The sequence below is a fragment of the Chelmon rostratus genome, chromosome 11 (genome assembly GCF_017976325.1).
Source record: "Chelmon rostratus isolate fCheRos1 chromosome 11, fCheRos1.pri, whole genome shotgun sequence".
Lineage (NCBI taxonomy): Eukaryota > Metazoa > Chordata > Actinopteri > Chaetodontiformes > Chaetodontidae > Chelmon > Chelmon rostratus.
In genome coordinates this window covers 18,095,027-18,113,673 of record NC_055668.1, presented here as the reverse complement: position 1 = coordinate 18,113,673, position 18,647 = coordinate 18,095,027, and the positions used below count along the sequence as shown (strand labels likewise).

General features: G+C 43.3%; 1 protein-coding gene across 2 annotated transcripts in view; it reads left to right on the top strand.

Moving 5' to 3' along the window:
* The first annotated feature begins 296 nt into the window (after nucleotides 1–296).
* The window catches only part of chrm3a (cholinergic receptor, muscarinic 3a), a 77,554-nt gene continuing 59,203 nt past the window's right edge, over nucleotides 297–18,647 (top strand). For both annotated transcript variants that reach the window (XM_041947417.1, XM_041947416.1), the window contains exon 1: nucleotides 297–402. The gene's annotated coding sequence lies outside the window, so the exon portion shown is untranslated. The remainder of the gene's footprint in view (nucleotides 403–18,647) is intronic.

Below are 18,647 nucleotides of genomic sequence, written 5' to 3'. Positions count from 1 at the left end.
TCCCACAGCGGGTTTTTGTGTCGCTTTTATCTGCCAGTGTGGGTGTTGAGCTCCTATAGTTTCCCAGAGCTATTATCAATGAATGAATCTGGACTTTTTTTTTTCTTTATTCGCCGGGTGTGCCACCTGCCGGTGCGTCACGGCTGCTCTGACCAATCCCGACGCACTTGCGCCCTTGGAGATCCCGCGGCTCTCCTCGCATCGCCGTCCAATCTACGGCACGGTGACGCTGGAAGGTGGCGAGCCTCTCGGGCTGTGCACCGTTAGCGCTTCAGATGTGACTTAGACCGGACTGCCGCTCTGCTGCCGTGCCAAACATGGACCCGTGTCAAGTTTGACTGGATTGCCATTTTCACATCCACTTGTACTGCTTCTGACCCGCGCACTGTTACATGCAATGAGGTAGGTGAAAATGGGACAAAAAAACCCGTAAAGTTTTGGTAATATTTCGTCACAGCAAAGTGTTTGACCTGCTCTCAGAAGCGATTCCCAGCTTCTTGCCACATTTTCGCCGCGCAACGCTGCACTTAGAAGTTGCAGACACAGACAACAGAATGTTATTGCTGACTTGTGCTTGTCTCCAACGCGGATTTACTACATTCAGGATGTATTGCAAGCTCGTGGTAAATGTGCTTTTGTTGCAATGCAAGTTTGGCGAACAAGTGCTGCTGCTGCTGCTGCTGCTGCTGCTGTCCCCCGCTGCCCGGCGCAGCATCTCTGCCCAACCCTCTGCGCTCTGCACTCTACAGATGCCTCTCTTCCCAAAAGGCGACGGGGCTCCTCAAGCCAGTTCGCTCTCGTAAAGTTCATTAAAAAAACGAGAAAATATTTGTTTTCATATCCTGATTTTGCCAAAGTGAAAGTTAATCAGAAAGCAGAAAAGCGTCGTCTCCAAAATGGGTAGTCTTTAATGCGTATTCTCTCTTTTGTGGCACGTCTGTTTTAATTTTGGTGATCAGATATGACATATTTGTTGCTGCAGTGCTGTGGACAGAAGAGGAAATTAATTGTGTCCTTACATGGCAAGTGGAAGGCTTTCATGAATTGGGGTGACTGTTTATTTATGATGTCCATAGATGGCAATGTGAAGGAATGTTCCCTCTCAGTGACCTGGGGGTACTTTGACATTGTGCTGGATAATGAGTAAGAGCAGAGGGAATGGCATCTGTGCCATGGTGCAAATATTTTCCTTTTGGCTGCAGTTATTCATCACAGACGCCAGAGTGTGAGTTTGACAATACAGTAGCCGTATACGCATCACAAACTATTCCACCACGGCTGCAAACCTCGATAGTTTAACATTTTAATATGTTGCATATATCAACACAACCAGCATGTTTTCATATCAATATATCAACAGAGCCATTGTTAGGGAACACTGCAGTCGAGTTCTGTGGCGTGGTGAATGCACGGTCTGTTACTAGTCCGTTAAAGGTGGAGCAGGAATGTGTTTAGATGATTATGACTTTCCATTGCCTGCTGTGTGGAGAGACGCAGCGGAGGACATTCAGAAAAAAGAGACATGAAGGAGATGATGAGAGACAAAGGTGAACAGCAATAGAGCTTTCAAGGCTTGATGTATTGTTTGAGCCACGGTCAATATTGGTTGAGTAATATTTTTTCGGGCTCTCCTGTCTTGATAGATGGCATTGTTGTGCATTGGCCACTGCCATATTGATCATTGTTATGACTTTCCCAAATGGGCTGTGGGTGGAGGACAGGACACTGATAGCACCGGCCGTGGTGACAGAGGTGTAGATGGCTCCGAATGTCTTTTTGCTTTTTGCCTTGTGCACTACCTGTAGTTCTGCGTGGGCGCTGGCATCAGCACAGATGCCGGCGCTTTTGGCTTATTAGTCCTGAGATAGTGAATATGTACCGATGCTGCTGAAAAAAATACACTGCTGAGGAGTGTAAGGTCAGGCTCACTGCTGCGGGATGAAAGGTGGGGTTATTATTCTGCTGTACTGGAACTTCTGAGAGTTACATGAAAAGGTCAACAACGCTCCCATGTCTGTACGGTAAACATGAAGCCGGCAGCTGATTAGCTTAGCATCAAGCTTAGCTAGCCTTGCTCTGTCCGAAGGTCCTCTAAACATTGTAATATGTTGCTTTAATCCATCCGAAAATGGAAGAAAAAAATGTACATCTTGCATTGAAAACAAGACTCCACGAAATGCTCCACCTCACTGATTCCTGCAATGAGTCCGTGTAAATCCCCACAGAAATCCACAACAATCCAACTGAGGTGTTTGCAAAGGAAAAACAAATGAGATACAAATTGATTAGTGTGCTTTAGAGGTGCTTTTAGGTGGATTTTTCCCCCTTGGGACAGAGCCAGTCTAGCTGTTCACCTGTAGCGAGTTGGCATTGGCTTCATATTTGCCAGTGAGGCGTGATGTTCTCATCTACACAATTTTTTTCGGCAAAAAGCCCAAAATGTTGAACTATTCCTCTAAAGAATATGAATGTGGTAAATATCACGTCTTAGGCAAAGACACTGACGCAGATACTGGTGTGTTCATTCATTTAACAAACAACTAAAATGGCAAGTATATGGAATAAGCATCCATGATTCATTGAAATAGAGAGTTTCGGCTGCTGTTTGATCCGCACAAAAGCATCAAACAGTATAACCCTCAGGCTGCAGCGCGCGCTGACTGGCACCACCAGGCTACTTTTAGAGCAGGCAACAGGAGACAGTGATGGGTATTTTACAGGAGTCAGCTGGCCAAACAGACGGGCTAACTCCCCCATTGGGTTTCATTAGAGCTCGTCTTGATGTTGAAGCCTGTTTAATCCACTTTCACAGCCACGCAGACCACAACAGAGCAAAGCAGAGCGTCTATCTTTAGACAGTGCATGGGCAGAAACTTTCCCTCCTCAGTTCCATCATTAAAACAACAGCACAGATTCGCTGTGGCTGGCCTTTAAATGTCTCATTCGACGAGTTTTGGGAGAGGTGATTTCAGCATCAGGTGGAATGCTGTCAGTAGGTGTCTGCTCATTTCACTTGTCCATAAACAGCGGTGTTTATGCCGTCCTGCGCTCCTTTTCCCGTCCTCTCTTATTTCCCCGGTAAGGCGATATGCTGCTCGAGGGTGCGATTACAGTAAAGCCTCGTGGGCTGAGTGCTTGGCCTCTTTGTCTCCACTCTCTGGGCTACTGTCATTGTCCCATGTCCCAGCACCTGCTTAGCGTCAGACACACAGTGCTGGGAAGACGCTGTCGGACTCGAGGCTTGACATTCGGATGTTTGAAGCAGATATTTAATATGGGCTGTCATTTAGATACAATACCTGAGAAAGGGTTTGATCATGATTATATTGGCGCCTCATGCAAATAGCATGTTATTGACTTTGCAGGTTTTTTGTTGTGCCACCGTTATATTACTTGCAATAATGGTGCCCTGCGGATGCAATTGAGTCTTTTATAGCCGACACAAGGTGTGTTAAACCAACACTCATCACTCCCTGACCTTTACTAGTTGTCATAAGCCTAGCTGGAGCTGCCCCTTATTGGCGGCAATAAGGCGCTCACTTCAGGCCTGCGAACAGCGCGGCTCCGTGTTTACCTTAGGATATTGTGCATGTTCAGCACACAGCAGTCCACACACACGCAAATCAAGATAAGGTAAGTGAGTTATAATTCAGAGGTCATGTGTTGGGCAGGAAGGGACGGGTGATTTATAGAGGCAGAGTTGAGGTCGGTGATGTTATGGACAGAGGTTCCTGTCGGTCTTTAAGGGATATGTAAACTCTGCTTGGGGTGCACATTTAAATCTGTCAGCCGTGACTGTAAGTGTTGCACGAAGAAACAGCCCGCAGTGCTGCCATGCATACCAGTATTTCTATACAGTTTGGGAAGGTCCAGTCAGCCCTCCACTGTACTTGCAATCTTTGCTCTGACTTATTTTTACCTCTTTTAACGTCCCTTTTCTTTCCAAATTCTGCGTCGTTCTTCCTCTTTCGCCCACTCCCCTCTGTCATGTGTTGCCGCCTCTCGCTCTCAAGCGGTCTAACTCTCTTAGTCTTACCTCGGCCCTCTTGACAAAGTAAAGCTCGCTTGAGGGAATTCAGTTTCATGTCTTATATATGACTGCTCTTTTATGCCTGCTCTTTGTTCGTAGCAAGTAAATCAATAACAACTTGCTCCACATCATTTCCAGGGAGGTCCAGAGGGATCGATTCAAGGTAGAGTGAGAAAAAGAGAACAAGACAACAGAGAATGATAGAGCTCTAGTGAAATATGTATATTGTAAATACAAAAAAAAACAGCTCAAGTATTGGACAGAAGTAACTAGTGTAACACAGAAAGGGAGAAATTATGATGATGATGGATGTCTGGCTGAGCCTGGAACAGCCTCAGACTCTCAATATTCACCCATATGTTCCTTTGTTCCGATTAATGTTGCTGTCATTGACGGCTTGTTTAATATTCTGAGTTAATGTGGTTTCACACAGTATTGATTGCAAAAAAAGATTGCTTTGTAAATTGAACTCTAACATACAGCGCAGTTAATTTACTCACTCAGGCACTCTGATCTATGAAAAAGTGGCTCTGGAACATTGAAGTTTATGTAAAACTAACATATTTCTGAAATGAATGTGCTCTTCCTAAACATTTTTACATAACGTGAGATGAATTTCCTCTTAATGAACTCCGTGTCTGGCCCACCGCATTCATTTTTCACAGGGTCTGTTCATTGCAAGTTTAAAGTGTTACTAATGGCAATTACCCTCTGTTGACACATTTGTATTGGCTTCACTTGCGTGATGCTCCACAGCTAATAATCCTGAAAATAGCGAGCACAAGATCATGTTTCGAGAGCAGTGACACCTGTAAGTATGAGTGAACTGCTACTGTGGATGAAAGGAAACTTAAATGAGGCAAGGAGAAAGAAAGGAACAAATGTAAGATACTTCAGCCAGAAGGCGAAAGAGCGACAAAACCAAATTCAAAGACAAGTCATGTTTTAAATAATCTGTGTTTACAGACAGCGGTTTTACAAAGTGTTCCTGAGCCATGTAGTAACATCCTTTATACAATCATGTGTTCACAAAGTGGTGAACCTCGCTCCATCCTCGCTTGTGAGCGACTGAGCCTTTCTAGGATTCCCCTTTCATACCCAGTCATGACACTATCACCTGTTACCAAGCAACCTGTTTACCTGTGGAATGATCCAAACAGGTGTTTTTGGAGCGTTCCACATCTTTCCCAGTCTTTTGTTGCTCCTGTCCCAACTTGTTTGAAACGTGTTTCTGGCATCAAATTCAGAATAAGCAGATATTTATAAAAATCAATGAAGCTGATAAAACGTTAAATATATTGTCTTTGTCCTGTTTTCAGGATGTCAGAAAGGATGAGCACATTCTGTGTTATTTATGTTTAACACAGCGTCCCAACGTATTTGGAATCAGGGTTGTGTCATAAGAGCCGAGCCCGCCATGTTGCACCGCCATATTTTGGACAAGCCAAACGCCGGCTCCGGAGAGGACCTTCTGTGTTTTTACGTTGAAATGAATGCCACCGTGAGGAGGGATGTTATTTTGACCGCTAGATGACATTAAATCTACACACTTTTAAGTGTGTAAAAATCCATTTAAAACACAATGATGCAGAGCAATGCACTTTTTTTCCTTAACTTTTCTTTGAATGTTATTGATCCTCGTTTTCCATATTGCTGCTTTCCGCAGGGAGCACGTCTCCTCTCCGCGCTCCCAGAACAATGCAGTCCTCATTGTCCTTTTTCATTTCGACAAAAAGATATGTTGTCTCGAGCAGAGACATTTAGGTACAATGGGATGAATTCTCACAATCAGCTGCAATGTTTTCACTCATCAAATGTATTGTCTGACACGCACAAGGAAGCTTTTTCTCAACATCAAGGCAGCACTGTAGGCCACGCAATTTGCCATTATGGGTTGTGATTGCGAAGCGAAGATGTCTGTCAGCGGGACATTTTATTGAATTTTTCAGACTGAGGGAATCCAGAGTTTACCCCATGCTGTGACATGTTCAGTGCATTGAATAATAGCATGGTGGGGTTAAAACAGATGCTATTACACACAGAGAGGAGTGGATAGATCCCCGCCACACCTGCTAGGCGATAAAATCAGGATTTATTTATTTAAGATAACTAATGGTTGATGATGATGCATTCTTGTGACAGATGTTGGTGCAGACAAACACACATCTGTTGTTAGTTCAGCGCTCCTGTGAGTTCCAGTGAGCGTGCAGCGTGATTACACGTCACTTAACGTGCTCGCGCACATGTATTTCTGATTAGTGAGGATATCTTTTCATTATCAGTGTGAGATGGCGGCTGATGAATCATATTTTGCTAATGTCACATCAAGAACCACCTGATTTAAAACTAAATGAAAGTGTTTGAAGTCTAATCACTCCAGTGTAAAGTTAGACGAGATGCCGCTGTGTGATTAGCTTCCTGTCAAAATTAATTTATCAGACTTTATCAGCAAGTAAGTTCTTCTTGGGATTCTGCCGTTACACGTTCGGCACATTACGACTGAAAGATACACCTGCTGTGCCTTTTTTTGCTTTCGTTTTCTCCAGTTGTTTGTTTGGGCCTGACTCCGTCTCGCTTTTGTATTACAGCTCATCAAGCACATATCAAGCGAGTCAAATCGTGTGTCAAGCAGTCAGCTCTAACACGCACCTTTAATAAATGACGTTTTTTTTTTTGGCTTTGTATTGTTCCATCTCCAAATCATGCTTGGAGTGAGGTGAAGAACTTTCTAACATCAGTGATTTACCTTCGGTGCTTTCTGCCTCCTTCATTTCACATGATTTCTGTTTGTTGTTTTCCTACGGAGAAAACCAAAAACCATGTCATGAGGAGGTGAACCATGTCAGATCAGCCCAAAGCTCTTGAGTCTAGACAAGTGATGGAAAAGTATCCAGTGTGTAACTCACCCCATAAAATTGGCCCTTGGACATATTAAGGACATGGATCATCCCTCAGTTTCAGCTATGTTCAGCCGCATGTCTGCACTGCATGTTGATGGGCCACTGTAATTCAGCGTGAAGTATACGCCTTTCTCTGTCACTCTTTTATTTAACACCTGTCACACAATTACAACAGCGCGAGTGATCTTTTTCCACATCAGAACTAATAAAGAACTACTCGTGAAGCAGCATATGGCACAACAGAGACTGAATGTGCCGGCCATTATGATGCCGTTATGTCTGCGCAGAGGATCATAGCTCTGGATGCAGATAAAGGACGCTCTTGCCGAGCTCATGGGGCGCGGTTTTAAAAAGGTGAGCGAGCGCTTTTCCGAAGGGATTTGAAGTGATTGACTGCTGTGCCAGCCTGTTAGAGCTACGATATATGCTGAGTCGCTGCCAACTGTGTTTTAGAGAAGATTTGGGCAGAGCTGCTAAAAAGCAGCGTGTGTTTGCACCATGTACATATCTCTTGAGGTGGAGGCCCACTCAACATTTCACTCAAACCACATTTTGAACATATTATGAAGCCATTTTGAAAACATCTGTCCGTCCTTTCCCCTCATTTGTATGAGTATGATGTTGAGCAGATGCTGCAGTCTTGCTTTGGGGATCAAATATTGATCTTTACTGTAATGTTCCAGTTACAGAGCTGGTTAATTGTTTACACAGCGGGTTTTCATTGTAAGAATTCACTGGATTAATCTGTGCTACCATTGTGTTTTTGTTCTGCTTGCAGTCTAAATGATGCTTGAAGGTTGTCTCTTGTGGAGCTTTTTGCCTGTTTCAGTTTTATCACCAGCCCGAGTTCCCAACAAATGCCAAAGTTAGAAAGACATGCTCAAAGTAAAGTGAAAGGGAACAACTCTGCTTGAAGTTTCCATTTCCTCGTTTTACCCTGAAGCAGGTGTAAGAGTGACAATTTGCCCCATTCTTTAAGGGAGTTCAATCCAGCACCTGTCTTTGAGTTTTCCTCCCCACTCAGTTTGATTGACAGTTCAGAAAGAGACGGGGAGTTGTAGAACTTGTACCAGGCTAGGGCAAGATGTAGAGCGAGCCCTCTGGCTAAACTCTGTAGAGGAAAATTAATCCAAGGCAACAAGACCCACATCCCCCAGGCCAGCGAATCAAATCCTCAGCTGACATTTACACGGGTCTAAAGCAACAAAAAGGATATGAAAATAATTTGACTCCAATTTGCTGTGTTGTCAGTGTGTCTGAAGGAGGGTTTGGTTCAATACTTCATTGTCACTGTTTTACTGCACAGTGGGGAACTCCTATTGGACAGGTTGAAAGCTGAGACAGAATTAAGCAAGAGGGACGCAGATGTACAACGTTCCTGTGGGGATTTGAAGTGTTGCATAATAGTAACAAGCAGACAACAGCCTGGATACAAGGTAGAGAAAGTGAAACCCTCTAAGTCCATCAAACAGCTTAACCCTCTACATTTAGCTTTGCAGGCCTGTATATTAACAAACTATATCGTATTCATCACAGTATTGTTACACTGAAAAAATACACCTCACCAGATAAATCTGAGGGGCTGTGACATGATTAACAGTTCTGCCATACAATATTTGGATTTTTTTTTCTGTGAGATATTCGATGATTATCCCAGTAAATAGTTATTTTATTGAAAGCAGCGGCTTCTGTTGGTTGGCCCTCATCTCTGATTTTCTATACAGGAAATATTGGCCTGCGCACTGCTGAGTCATTACACGGAACAATTTGCCCACTTTAAGTAATGAGTTGAACACCGGGGTGATGCCATCGATGGCTTCCTGTTTTAGAGGATTTTGTCTCAAACACAGCCTGTATTCTGATTTTAATTATCAGAGGTGTCGCGTCTTATGTTTTGCCCAGAGGCAATTTGGCACCTGTGTTAATTCAGATGGCATATTCTTGGTTGTCATGACCATATGCTCTGCACACGGTTTCTCACGGATCCTCAGCTGTCCTGCAAAGTCCAAACTTGTTGCTCTGCTCTTCTCCCAGAGCCCTTCTCAGCCCCGCCTTTGGCCTTGGGGTGGGGGCACTCATCCACCCATTGTCCTTTTTTACCACCTGGATGTCTCCGGGTCCCAATGGTCACACCATATCCATGTGGACATATCCTCTTCCTTTGCCTCTGCCGTGACCTCTGCCGCTGCTCGCTATGTCATGATACGTGGTCAGCTGAGCACCTTCCAACTTCTCATGTCTTTTCTTTCTTTTCTGCTCATTCTAACGTTTCTGGATGTCTTCTACATGTTCAGCATGTCTCAGAATCTCAGCGAGGCTGCAGGATTTCCAGGTAAAGCAGGGGCGGCGGCAGGTCTCAACTAGTACGGATGCACTTTACTTGGTAAGAGACTTTTCAGATTTGACTCTGAGCGTGGCTGAGGCTGAGAGTGGAGCGGTTCCCATTTGGTTTGGGCGTTCCGTACCGCTGTGGCACTCGAAGGCTGCAGTGAGTCAGGCTGGAAATGCACCAACAGTCTCATCCGTTCAAATATCTTTTGCAGCACTTCTCTCATGGTTCCTCTGTAGTCTCTGCAAAAGTGTTCAGCTTGTGGCAAGTTTGCCTCTGGGCTGTCGGGCGGCGGTGGGGCAGAGCCCAGGTCAGGATGCACTCTCCCAGGACTCAGAAATAAGAAGATGCAATTGATTAGTGTATTGTGTTTGTTCTTCCTTTCTTTTCCACATGCCATACATACATCCAATCGGCCAGTTAATTGCAACTACGGTGTTTGGGGGTCCAGTTGTATGTGTGCGACTATGATAGAAACTATGTGTCTGCAGAGTTATATGAGGAGTTGTTTGTAGCGTCAGAGGTGCATGGTAAAAGTATGCTGCGCTCGATGAAAGTGCATGATATACAGGAAACACAGAGAGGCACATTATGATTAACTGTCTAAGCAAAACAGTACATTGAGTGCAATAGTAATTTTCCATCACACATGCAGCAAACAATGGAGGTAATGCAAAACAACAATTTTGATGTAGTCTAGAGTCAACACTCCCTGCCACGATCAGAGAATGCCAGCTTTCCCCTGCTGGTATTTCCACTTCTCCATGTTCTGTGGATGAAGCAGTGAAAATGTTTAACACCTCCCCAGGGATTACTTCCATTTAGCAAAGTGATAATAATCTGGAGCTCATCGCAGGGATGTGTGTAACTTGGCATGACATGAAAGCTTTGTGGGAGAAGCGCAATGACTTGAATCAGTGGAGTAGGTGTTGGGATTGCTCATCTGTTTTGTTCATCATTATCAGTTGTGCAAACCCTCCGGCAATGAAGAACATGGGGCACAAGCCTTATTGAACAGCTTTGAGAAAGAAAAGTTGTTTTTGTGGCCTTACAGGACTGGGGAGATTTGGTGCAGGGGAGTACATTAACTTTAGTGGTGTCTTTGGGAGGAAAAGCAGGCCAGAAGCAAGAGAGGATGGATGGAATTGCCTGGCACGTCTCCATACAAAAGTTTTTGGCAGGGTAGAAAAAAAGAAAACTGTTTATTGGCTTAGGTACCCTCTGTGTTTCTTTGAAATGTAATCATAACCCAAGCTGGGCATATTTATTGCATATACAGCCAACGTACTGGAGATGTGGGAGCTTATTGTTTATCAATATTTAGTCGGCCAAATATATGGCATAAACATGAAAATACAATGGTAAGATCATCTTGATTTATAAAGTCTGGATTCCTGGCATAGAGGTCAGTTTAAATCTCTTCAAATGAAAGTGGCAAACAAGGAAGACAAAGGACACTGCGGGCTCTCATTCTCGAGCAGCAGCAAAGCTGGCGGAGGCACAAAGCCAGATGCCATTCTAGTTTTAGTTTGGGGAACAAACCTGCTTGCACTGAGGAGGATGAATTAGCACAGCTGATGTTGTGTTTATATAGATTAGGAGGTGCAGTGCAGATCTGCGAGCCATTTTGGCATGAAATTGTGTCTACAATTCTGTCCACGGTCATGTTTGTGTTTTTTTTTGTGCGTTGATATGAGTGTTTAATCTAGAGCACATTTGAATTCACACCAAATGACATTTTTAATCAAATTATGAATTAAGAATGTGTCAGGTTTTACTATATAAGTGATTCTTACCAAAATGTAATCTACATCTGCTTGTAAGAAGTAAGAACTGATCTGAATACTGGCAGGAATGCTAACAATTACAGCATGCACATATGACAAGCCCAAGCCATGCTAGCAGCCCTGTGAGGCTCCACACACACACAGTGGTACATGGAGCTAAATGCTAACGCCAGCATGCTAACGTACTCATAACAACAATGCATTATTATCTTCAGACATCTTTGTTTAGCGTGTGAGCATGCTAATATTTGCTATTCAGGGCTAAACTAAACTTAAAAGTCACTAATTCTGCAGGTATTTGATCATAATCAATGGGCCGACCACATGAAAGTCGATTACAAATCATCCTGACATGGACGTCATATCCAAAATTTGTCCAAAATTTAAAGGCAGCCCATGTAAACGTTGTTGAGACATTTCACTTAAAACCACAAAACGTCACAGTGGTGTTTGAGGAAAAGTCATAGGATCATCAAAGTCAGCAGGATTAATCTTTTAGGGACAATGACTCTGCACATAATGATTCTGCACATAGTGGCTTTAAACAGTTAAAACTTCCAACATGGCAGTGCAAACAAGCAAATGTAATAAATACTGTAAGTAGTAGGGGTGTGATTACAGAAGGCTTTGAGCTGGAGGTATAAATTGCTGCAGCTCTTCTCCGCTCACACACTCGCTTCCACAGTGGTATTTCGTTAAAAAGGCTACATGTTGTGGATGACCCCGAGTAAAGCGCTGAAGTTTGCTCCCAGACTGTGCCACGTCTTTGTTACCTCCTCTTTGCTGTTCATGTTTATTTAACCACTCGCTTTTTTTTCCTTTCACCCAGATTAGTCTCCCTAAAGCTCTTTAAATTAATCTCGTTAAATCTCTTTTTCAGCGGAGACGTGGAGGGGCAGTTAGAGTTTGTAGTCATTTGCCTCATTTTCCTTAAGCTCCTATCATTACATCCATCACATCCTGCTTAATCCTTTACGGCTACGATCCACCAGGGGAGCGGGATAACCTTGTGACCTCTTTGTTGCCTCTCTGTTTATTATTTGTTCGTTCCATACCAGGATCTGAGCTGATGTAATAAGTTAACAATGACAGTTGGTTCTTTGGAGAGCAAGTGAAACAGAGTCTGAGTCATATCCCTGGTTTGGTAATGACCCCTTTTATTGTATCTCAGCTTTGGCAGCAAGTTTGAGTACAGCACTTTGCTGTCCATATATCATAATCAGGATGTGACAGAGGTTATTTACATTGTTCACAATCCAGCGTTTGGGTTTCCTCTTAATTCCATGGTTCGTTTCCAAGCGCTATCTTTTGCTAATGTGGAGAAAGTTCACCATATTCTTGCCAACTCTACTGTATGTCTTTTAATTGCTCGTGGCTTGGTGGGGTTGGGGTTGAGGCTGCTGGGCCCCCGCCATGAAATGCTTTGTCACCGAACAGTAACATTAACAAGGCGAGAATACTGGTGAAAGCTGGAGACTCTGGATATGTCTCAGAGTTTGAAATGAGAAATCTGTCAGAAACATGGTAATGATAATAATATTAAAAAATGTTTTTGTAAAGCATCTTTCAAGATAAAAGTTACAGAATGCTTTACAATAAATCTAATAAAAGTAAATAAGATTTAGAAGTTATGATATAAACTGGAGATCTCAGGCAGGCAGATCCACAGCAAAAGTCTGATCAACTTAGACATCTAGTCGTGTTCTAATCAGGTTATTTAATCTGAAAAAACTGGACAAAAGTTTAAAGTGCAGCCATTTGCTGAGTAATTCTTTAAGTTCAGTACGACGTGCATCCCTGCAGCTTTGACAGGATATGCTGATTTAAGCGGTATTATCCGTTAATGCTTCATGTAGAAAGCCGTCAAACAGGCTCTGCAGCATCCTGGTTTGTCGGTTTGCAGCATGTCTGACCATCACCTCAACATTCCTGCAAAACTGGATCGGACTGTGGAAATACTTACAGGTACAAGAACCACTGCTAAACGGTTTTCCTGCATGTGTGCTGGATAATAATACAGGTACCTGCTTCCTAAAATGCATTGTTTTTTCCAGAGTTTTTAAATGTAGTCGAATACACGGACACACATTCACTGAATCCCATTTCTTCTGGGTGTGTAAGAGCCTGGGAGCCTGAATAAGAATTCATTTGTCTCTTGTTCAAAGGGCCATGAAAAAATGAAATGACAATTGGCGTTGCAGATGGCTGCATCCGAGACGTCTCGGCAGCCTCAGCAGACATCTTTCGATTGGAGCTGCGCTGACTTTTCTCCATTTTACAGAGCAAATTCGAAAACATCACTATTAAATCAAAGCAAACATTTTCACTTTAGGTGTGTAAGTTTGTTCTAATTGCATCACCACCACTTGAGCAGCAACAATTTAATGCCTGAAAGAGAATAATCACTATATCTCTGTCACTCTAAGGGTTTTGCTTGAGTTTTCAGTCTTGGTAGTAAAATTATGCTGTAAAGTGTCCAGCAAGTATGAGGAAAAGTTTTAATTCCGTCATATTGTTATTGAATCAACTTTGAAAGTGTGTCTCTATTACAAGATTTTTTGGGCTGTTTTTAATAAACTCCTCACTCCCTTATATGATTTACTGCTGTGGTGACTTCTGCAGTCTTTGGAGGTCTGGATGTCTGAAAGAAAATCAATTCCTTCATAGTAACATAATTTTGAGGACTGCAGGGGAATGAAATGAGAAATCCCTCATCTCTTATGCACTGAATTTATTTACTTGCGTCGTGCTGCTGTGGAGTTTTTAGATGTAGTCTAGTACAGTCTCACAGCATTTTACGCTCCTACTGCTACTTTTACTCTGCTTCTTTCTCTTTGATAGATATACTACAAAAATGCATGCACACTTCACATTGATTAGCTTTTACCCCCCCAGAACAGACAAAATCCCCCCTCGGCGTCATTATCGGAGCCTTGTCGTCGTGGTTGTTCGGGCGTGTTCGCGTTCAGTGGAACCATCAGTCAGTGGAAGTGACAGGACGGGGCCCAACCTAACGCGGGGCTTGTCTAAACAGCGAGGCCATTCGATCCTTGGTCCGGCCTCATCCGTCACAGTGACATATGCAGATGGTTCGCTGTACATCCAGGAGACCTCTAGACGTCACTGGCTCCATATTTAGCCTGCTCATAAGACCTGACTGAATAAGGCCATCCATTTTAAACTTCAAGACTCTGGAGTTTGAAAGATTGTATCACCTGCTGATGTGTTATTTAATTTTTTCTACCCGTCACCACTGATATGAAGCTTTTTAGTACAATAACAGAAGCGCAAAAAAGTATTGGTGGTGTGGCACTTTTGAGATTTACAAGCTCCCAGCATCTTATGTTGCCTTTGCTCGACTTAAACATGAATCGAATTTAATAATTCACACCTGCTATTCCTTTGGGTCGTGACAGAGAAAGAGAAGAAAGGCGTAATGGGACAAGGTAGGAGGAAATAACGTTTGTGAACTTGAACAACACTCTCCCCAAAATAGAAAGTAGAGAAGCAAGGCTCTAATCTGTGATGCTCGGCTGAATTTGCAGCCTTGAGGTGATCCGTGGACACAGGAGATTAAGAGGTTTGTAGACTCGCATGTGTGAACCTTAAAAGAGCTTTCGTATTATAGCTGCGCCACGAGTTCTGAACCAAAAAAAAAAAAGTCTGATGTGTTCGACACAAGCTGTCCCAAAGCACAACATCAGTAAAACCAGCCATGTGTCCCTTGATGGAATATGCATGTACTACACGTTCTGCAATTGTGCAGCTTTCTCTGCATTAATAATCCCAAACTGGAGAAATGTTTTTGACATGGACTATCAAATTTTTATGATGTCCTCTACAGCATCAAACACCCTGCACTCAACAGAGTCCTGACTGTTTTTTTTCCAGTTCTTCTTGTACCTCTGAACATATGGTAAAGCAAGGATGTAGAGACTCAAGTGACTGGTCTGAATGAAAGGAAAATGGAAAATTCATTTAGAAGAAAGCCCCGGGCAGAGCAAGCAATATAGCACATTTATAATAAATGATTATGAACATTGCAGTTTTTAGGTTTCAGATTTCTTAAGAAGTAGTTTTCAAAAAATGTCTGTGGATCTGAACAGCACATTCTGCACGTCGCGTGTGTGGGTTTTTTTTTTTTTTTTCATCCTGTGGTTTTACAAACCGGTGCTGCTTTTAAATTCTTCTGCATGGGTATCTGAGTGTTGTTTTAAAAGCTGAAGAGATGTCATGGTTGGCGTTGCATGTGCGTAAATCCATTTCCCTCCATCACCGGCTCACTATTTGCTTACACTGGGCATAATGAATCATTAATTCACTGCTGTCACTTGCAGCCCACAGTCACACTGAGCAGAATTAACTCTTGATCCAGCAGAGCAGAGAAGGAACAAAGGAGTGCAGGAGCATGAGCCTCTCTGTATTTGTTTCACTCCAAACGGCAAACTGTGGATCCGTTTATGTGTTGACAGGACGGGTGTTTTCTAATCAGGCCGGTACGCCGCGCTCTCTGATGCATGTTGTTTTGATTGTGTTTTGCATTTTTATAATTTTATTGTCTCTCATTATTCCCCGACCTCCTGTTCGTCTGTGCTGCAGGTATTTTCGGGCTTTGAATGGATGATTTTCTATTCTACAGTGGGTGGTAGAGCATCGCTGTAGCTGCTTTTTTTTTTTTTCTATTTTAATATATTACCCTGTCAAACCCTAAATAGGCCATATGTTATAGAGTAACAGCTCCCAACCAGGTTTGCAGTTGACAGTTCAACTGCATGAAAAATGAATGAAAACACCCACCTTTATATAAACAAGTGTTGAATAACATCTAGTTTAAAATTAGTACAAATGAGCACATTTTGAACATGAGGGGTGGTATTGATAGTTCATCTGACCTGGCTGTGCAGGTACGTGGTCAGAGTGTCTGATGATGTCGAGTGTGTTTAAATTACTCTGGATGGCTATTCAAAAATCTTTCATTAACGGCCAGTTGAAACCAGAGTGTGGTAATTGGGGAGACACTAGCATGTACCTCAGCTCATACAATAAATTGTGCGTCACAGATAATGTTGCTGGCGTCCAACTGGACAATGAGACAGCTGCAAAATGAGCATGAATGATACACTTTGTTATTTCATTCAAGCACCAAAAGATGCCCTCAAATGACTCACATTTCCTTCCAGCCCCCTGCTGATGTTTTGAAACTCGTCTCAACTCCATGCTCCATGGATCTTTAAATGAGGAAGATGTGAACAAAATATCAACAGCACATGAAGAAGTAACAGTTCTGACTTTATGTCAAAGATATTTATGTCTTGTGTTGCAGAGATATATCGATATAAAGTTAGCATGTTAACCACGGAGCTGCAGCCTTAATACCACTTTCTACCTCAAGAGGCCATAGTCCGATGGAACGGCCGCCCCCACAACACAGCGTAGTTTTAGCTTGGAGATGTCTACGAGCGGCGAGTTTGCTTCGTTAGTCTAATAAACTGAATGAACTCACAAAATGTCAAGAAAGGAAATTTACTTGCACCTGTTTTTCTTATACAAATACGACGGTACAGCTTCTGGAATCAAGTTTCTCTCGTTTACTGAACTAAGACGAGCTTAATTGCTGAATTAACTCATCGTAAAACACACTTCAAACCTCGCAAAAATCAAACTCACTATAAGCATCTTGTCTTTTTTCCAACACTCGACCAGACGTGTTCACTGGGAGGCTGCTGAGCCGGGTTCTGCTGCCCGCTACAGCCCCGACATCCCCCCACACTGAAGTCAGCTAGGAGCCTCTAGCTGCACGGCTAACTGAGCTAACTAGCAAAAAGCAGCTAGTAGCTGCAGCCAAATATAGCTGCAGCTTAGAGTACAGTCAGCAGCAGTCAGCTGCTGCCATTTGTTTGGAGCGGCCTTCGACAGGTGGCCAATTCTTCCACGTTTTACCTTTAAAGTAAACGTAGCTTGTGTTGTTGCCAGCTGCTTCTGCTTGCAACAGAAAAGCTGACTGCTCCATTTAACACGAGTCAGCAGGTAGCCTGGTATTCTACAAGCTCATTGCCTGGTTTGATTTTTCACCAGCTGCAGGGCTCAGCTTCTAAACCTTTTTCCCCTCTCGTTTCCGTTTTTACCCTCTGTGGTCCTGAGGAGACAATTTTTCCAATAAGACTCTGCGACTGCTGCTGCTTGTCTGCAGAGACAAGCAGCTTCTTGACTTTTCTTCTTCAGTTTTCAGACTAACTGCTGCATTCCTCTAAGAGGAGAATAGAGCACAATTATAAACTCTAACACTTTCTCTTTTAAAGTGCTGCACGGATGCAGCTCAGATCCTCATTTCTCGACATGTCAGCGAGGAGCCTCGGCCTGCCCCCACGCTGTTTATGACCTGCTGTTTGTGCAGCATTAAAAGTTCAAACTGGACAAATAACTCGTGAAAAGGCAAACAAGCGGCCCAAAGATGTTGTTCCTATGATTTCTAAAGGCAGCTTTTCACAACACTGCTAAACGTAGGATTCCCTCTGAAGCGATTCCTTGAAAACACAAACACTTCTCAGCGTTATGCATGTCGAATTATGGCCATATTAAAAATCACCCAGCGAGTGTCACTGATGTGTGAGAAAAGACTTTGTGTTCGTCTGTGTGTTTATTTGTGTGTGTGTGAGACGCACAGTGTGCTCCGATTAAAGAAGGCAAGGGAGCTAGATTTCATTGTCCCGATGTCGTTAACGTTGACCTTTCGCCTGGATTTTTCGCTTCGCTTTTTTTCTCCAGCGTCCACAGGAAGTATTTCATGACTATTAGTGGTGTTGCAAGATGAAGGTTAGAAATAGCCTTCGCCTGATGGAAAGCCATCTTTATTTGAAAACCAAGAATATCCTTTTGTTGGTGCTGGCGCTGGGACAATGCAGTTAAATTCCTTTGTGCATGAATAATTCTTTTGCTCCTTTCTGGACATTGTAATATAGCCTTCTTTATTTTCTCATTCTTCCGTGTCTCAGCCGGTCCTGAGCTAAATGGAATTGGAACGAAGTGTTTGGGAGTCGGCGTTCTCCCATTTCTGATGACCGATGGCAGGAGAGAGATGAAAGGCCTAATGCAAAAAGCCATGCCTCTGCTTCTTTTCCTCCCCCCTCCCCTCCTCTCCCCTTTCCTCCCTCCTCACCTAAGCTACAGTGCATCTTTTCACAGTCATGAAAGATTGCAGGGATGGTGGTGGTGGTGGTGGTGGTGGTGGTGGTGGTGGTGGGGGGGGGGGGTCGTGCCAGTCTTGTGCATATACTCCGCACACAGATGCAAAGACACATATTCCACCTCTTCTTCCTGTCATCCCTTACAACCACCTACTTTTTCCCATCCTCCACCTTGTCTCTAAGGTACAATATACTTCACGGGGGCGGAAAACAACCCACACAGTTTTGGCTGAATGAACACGCTAAGAGCTTTGAGCTTTTGGGATTCTGAATTCTTTTATGCTACTTTGTGGTATTTGCGGTGATGAAGCCCCGGATGACGGCTGGCTAAATGGGCTGAGGAATTTCACTCTGTGCAGCAAGGTTACACATCATTTGTCAAGCAAGCTGCCTTCAATTATCCATTTAACACAATAC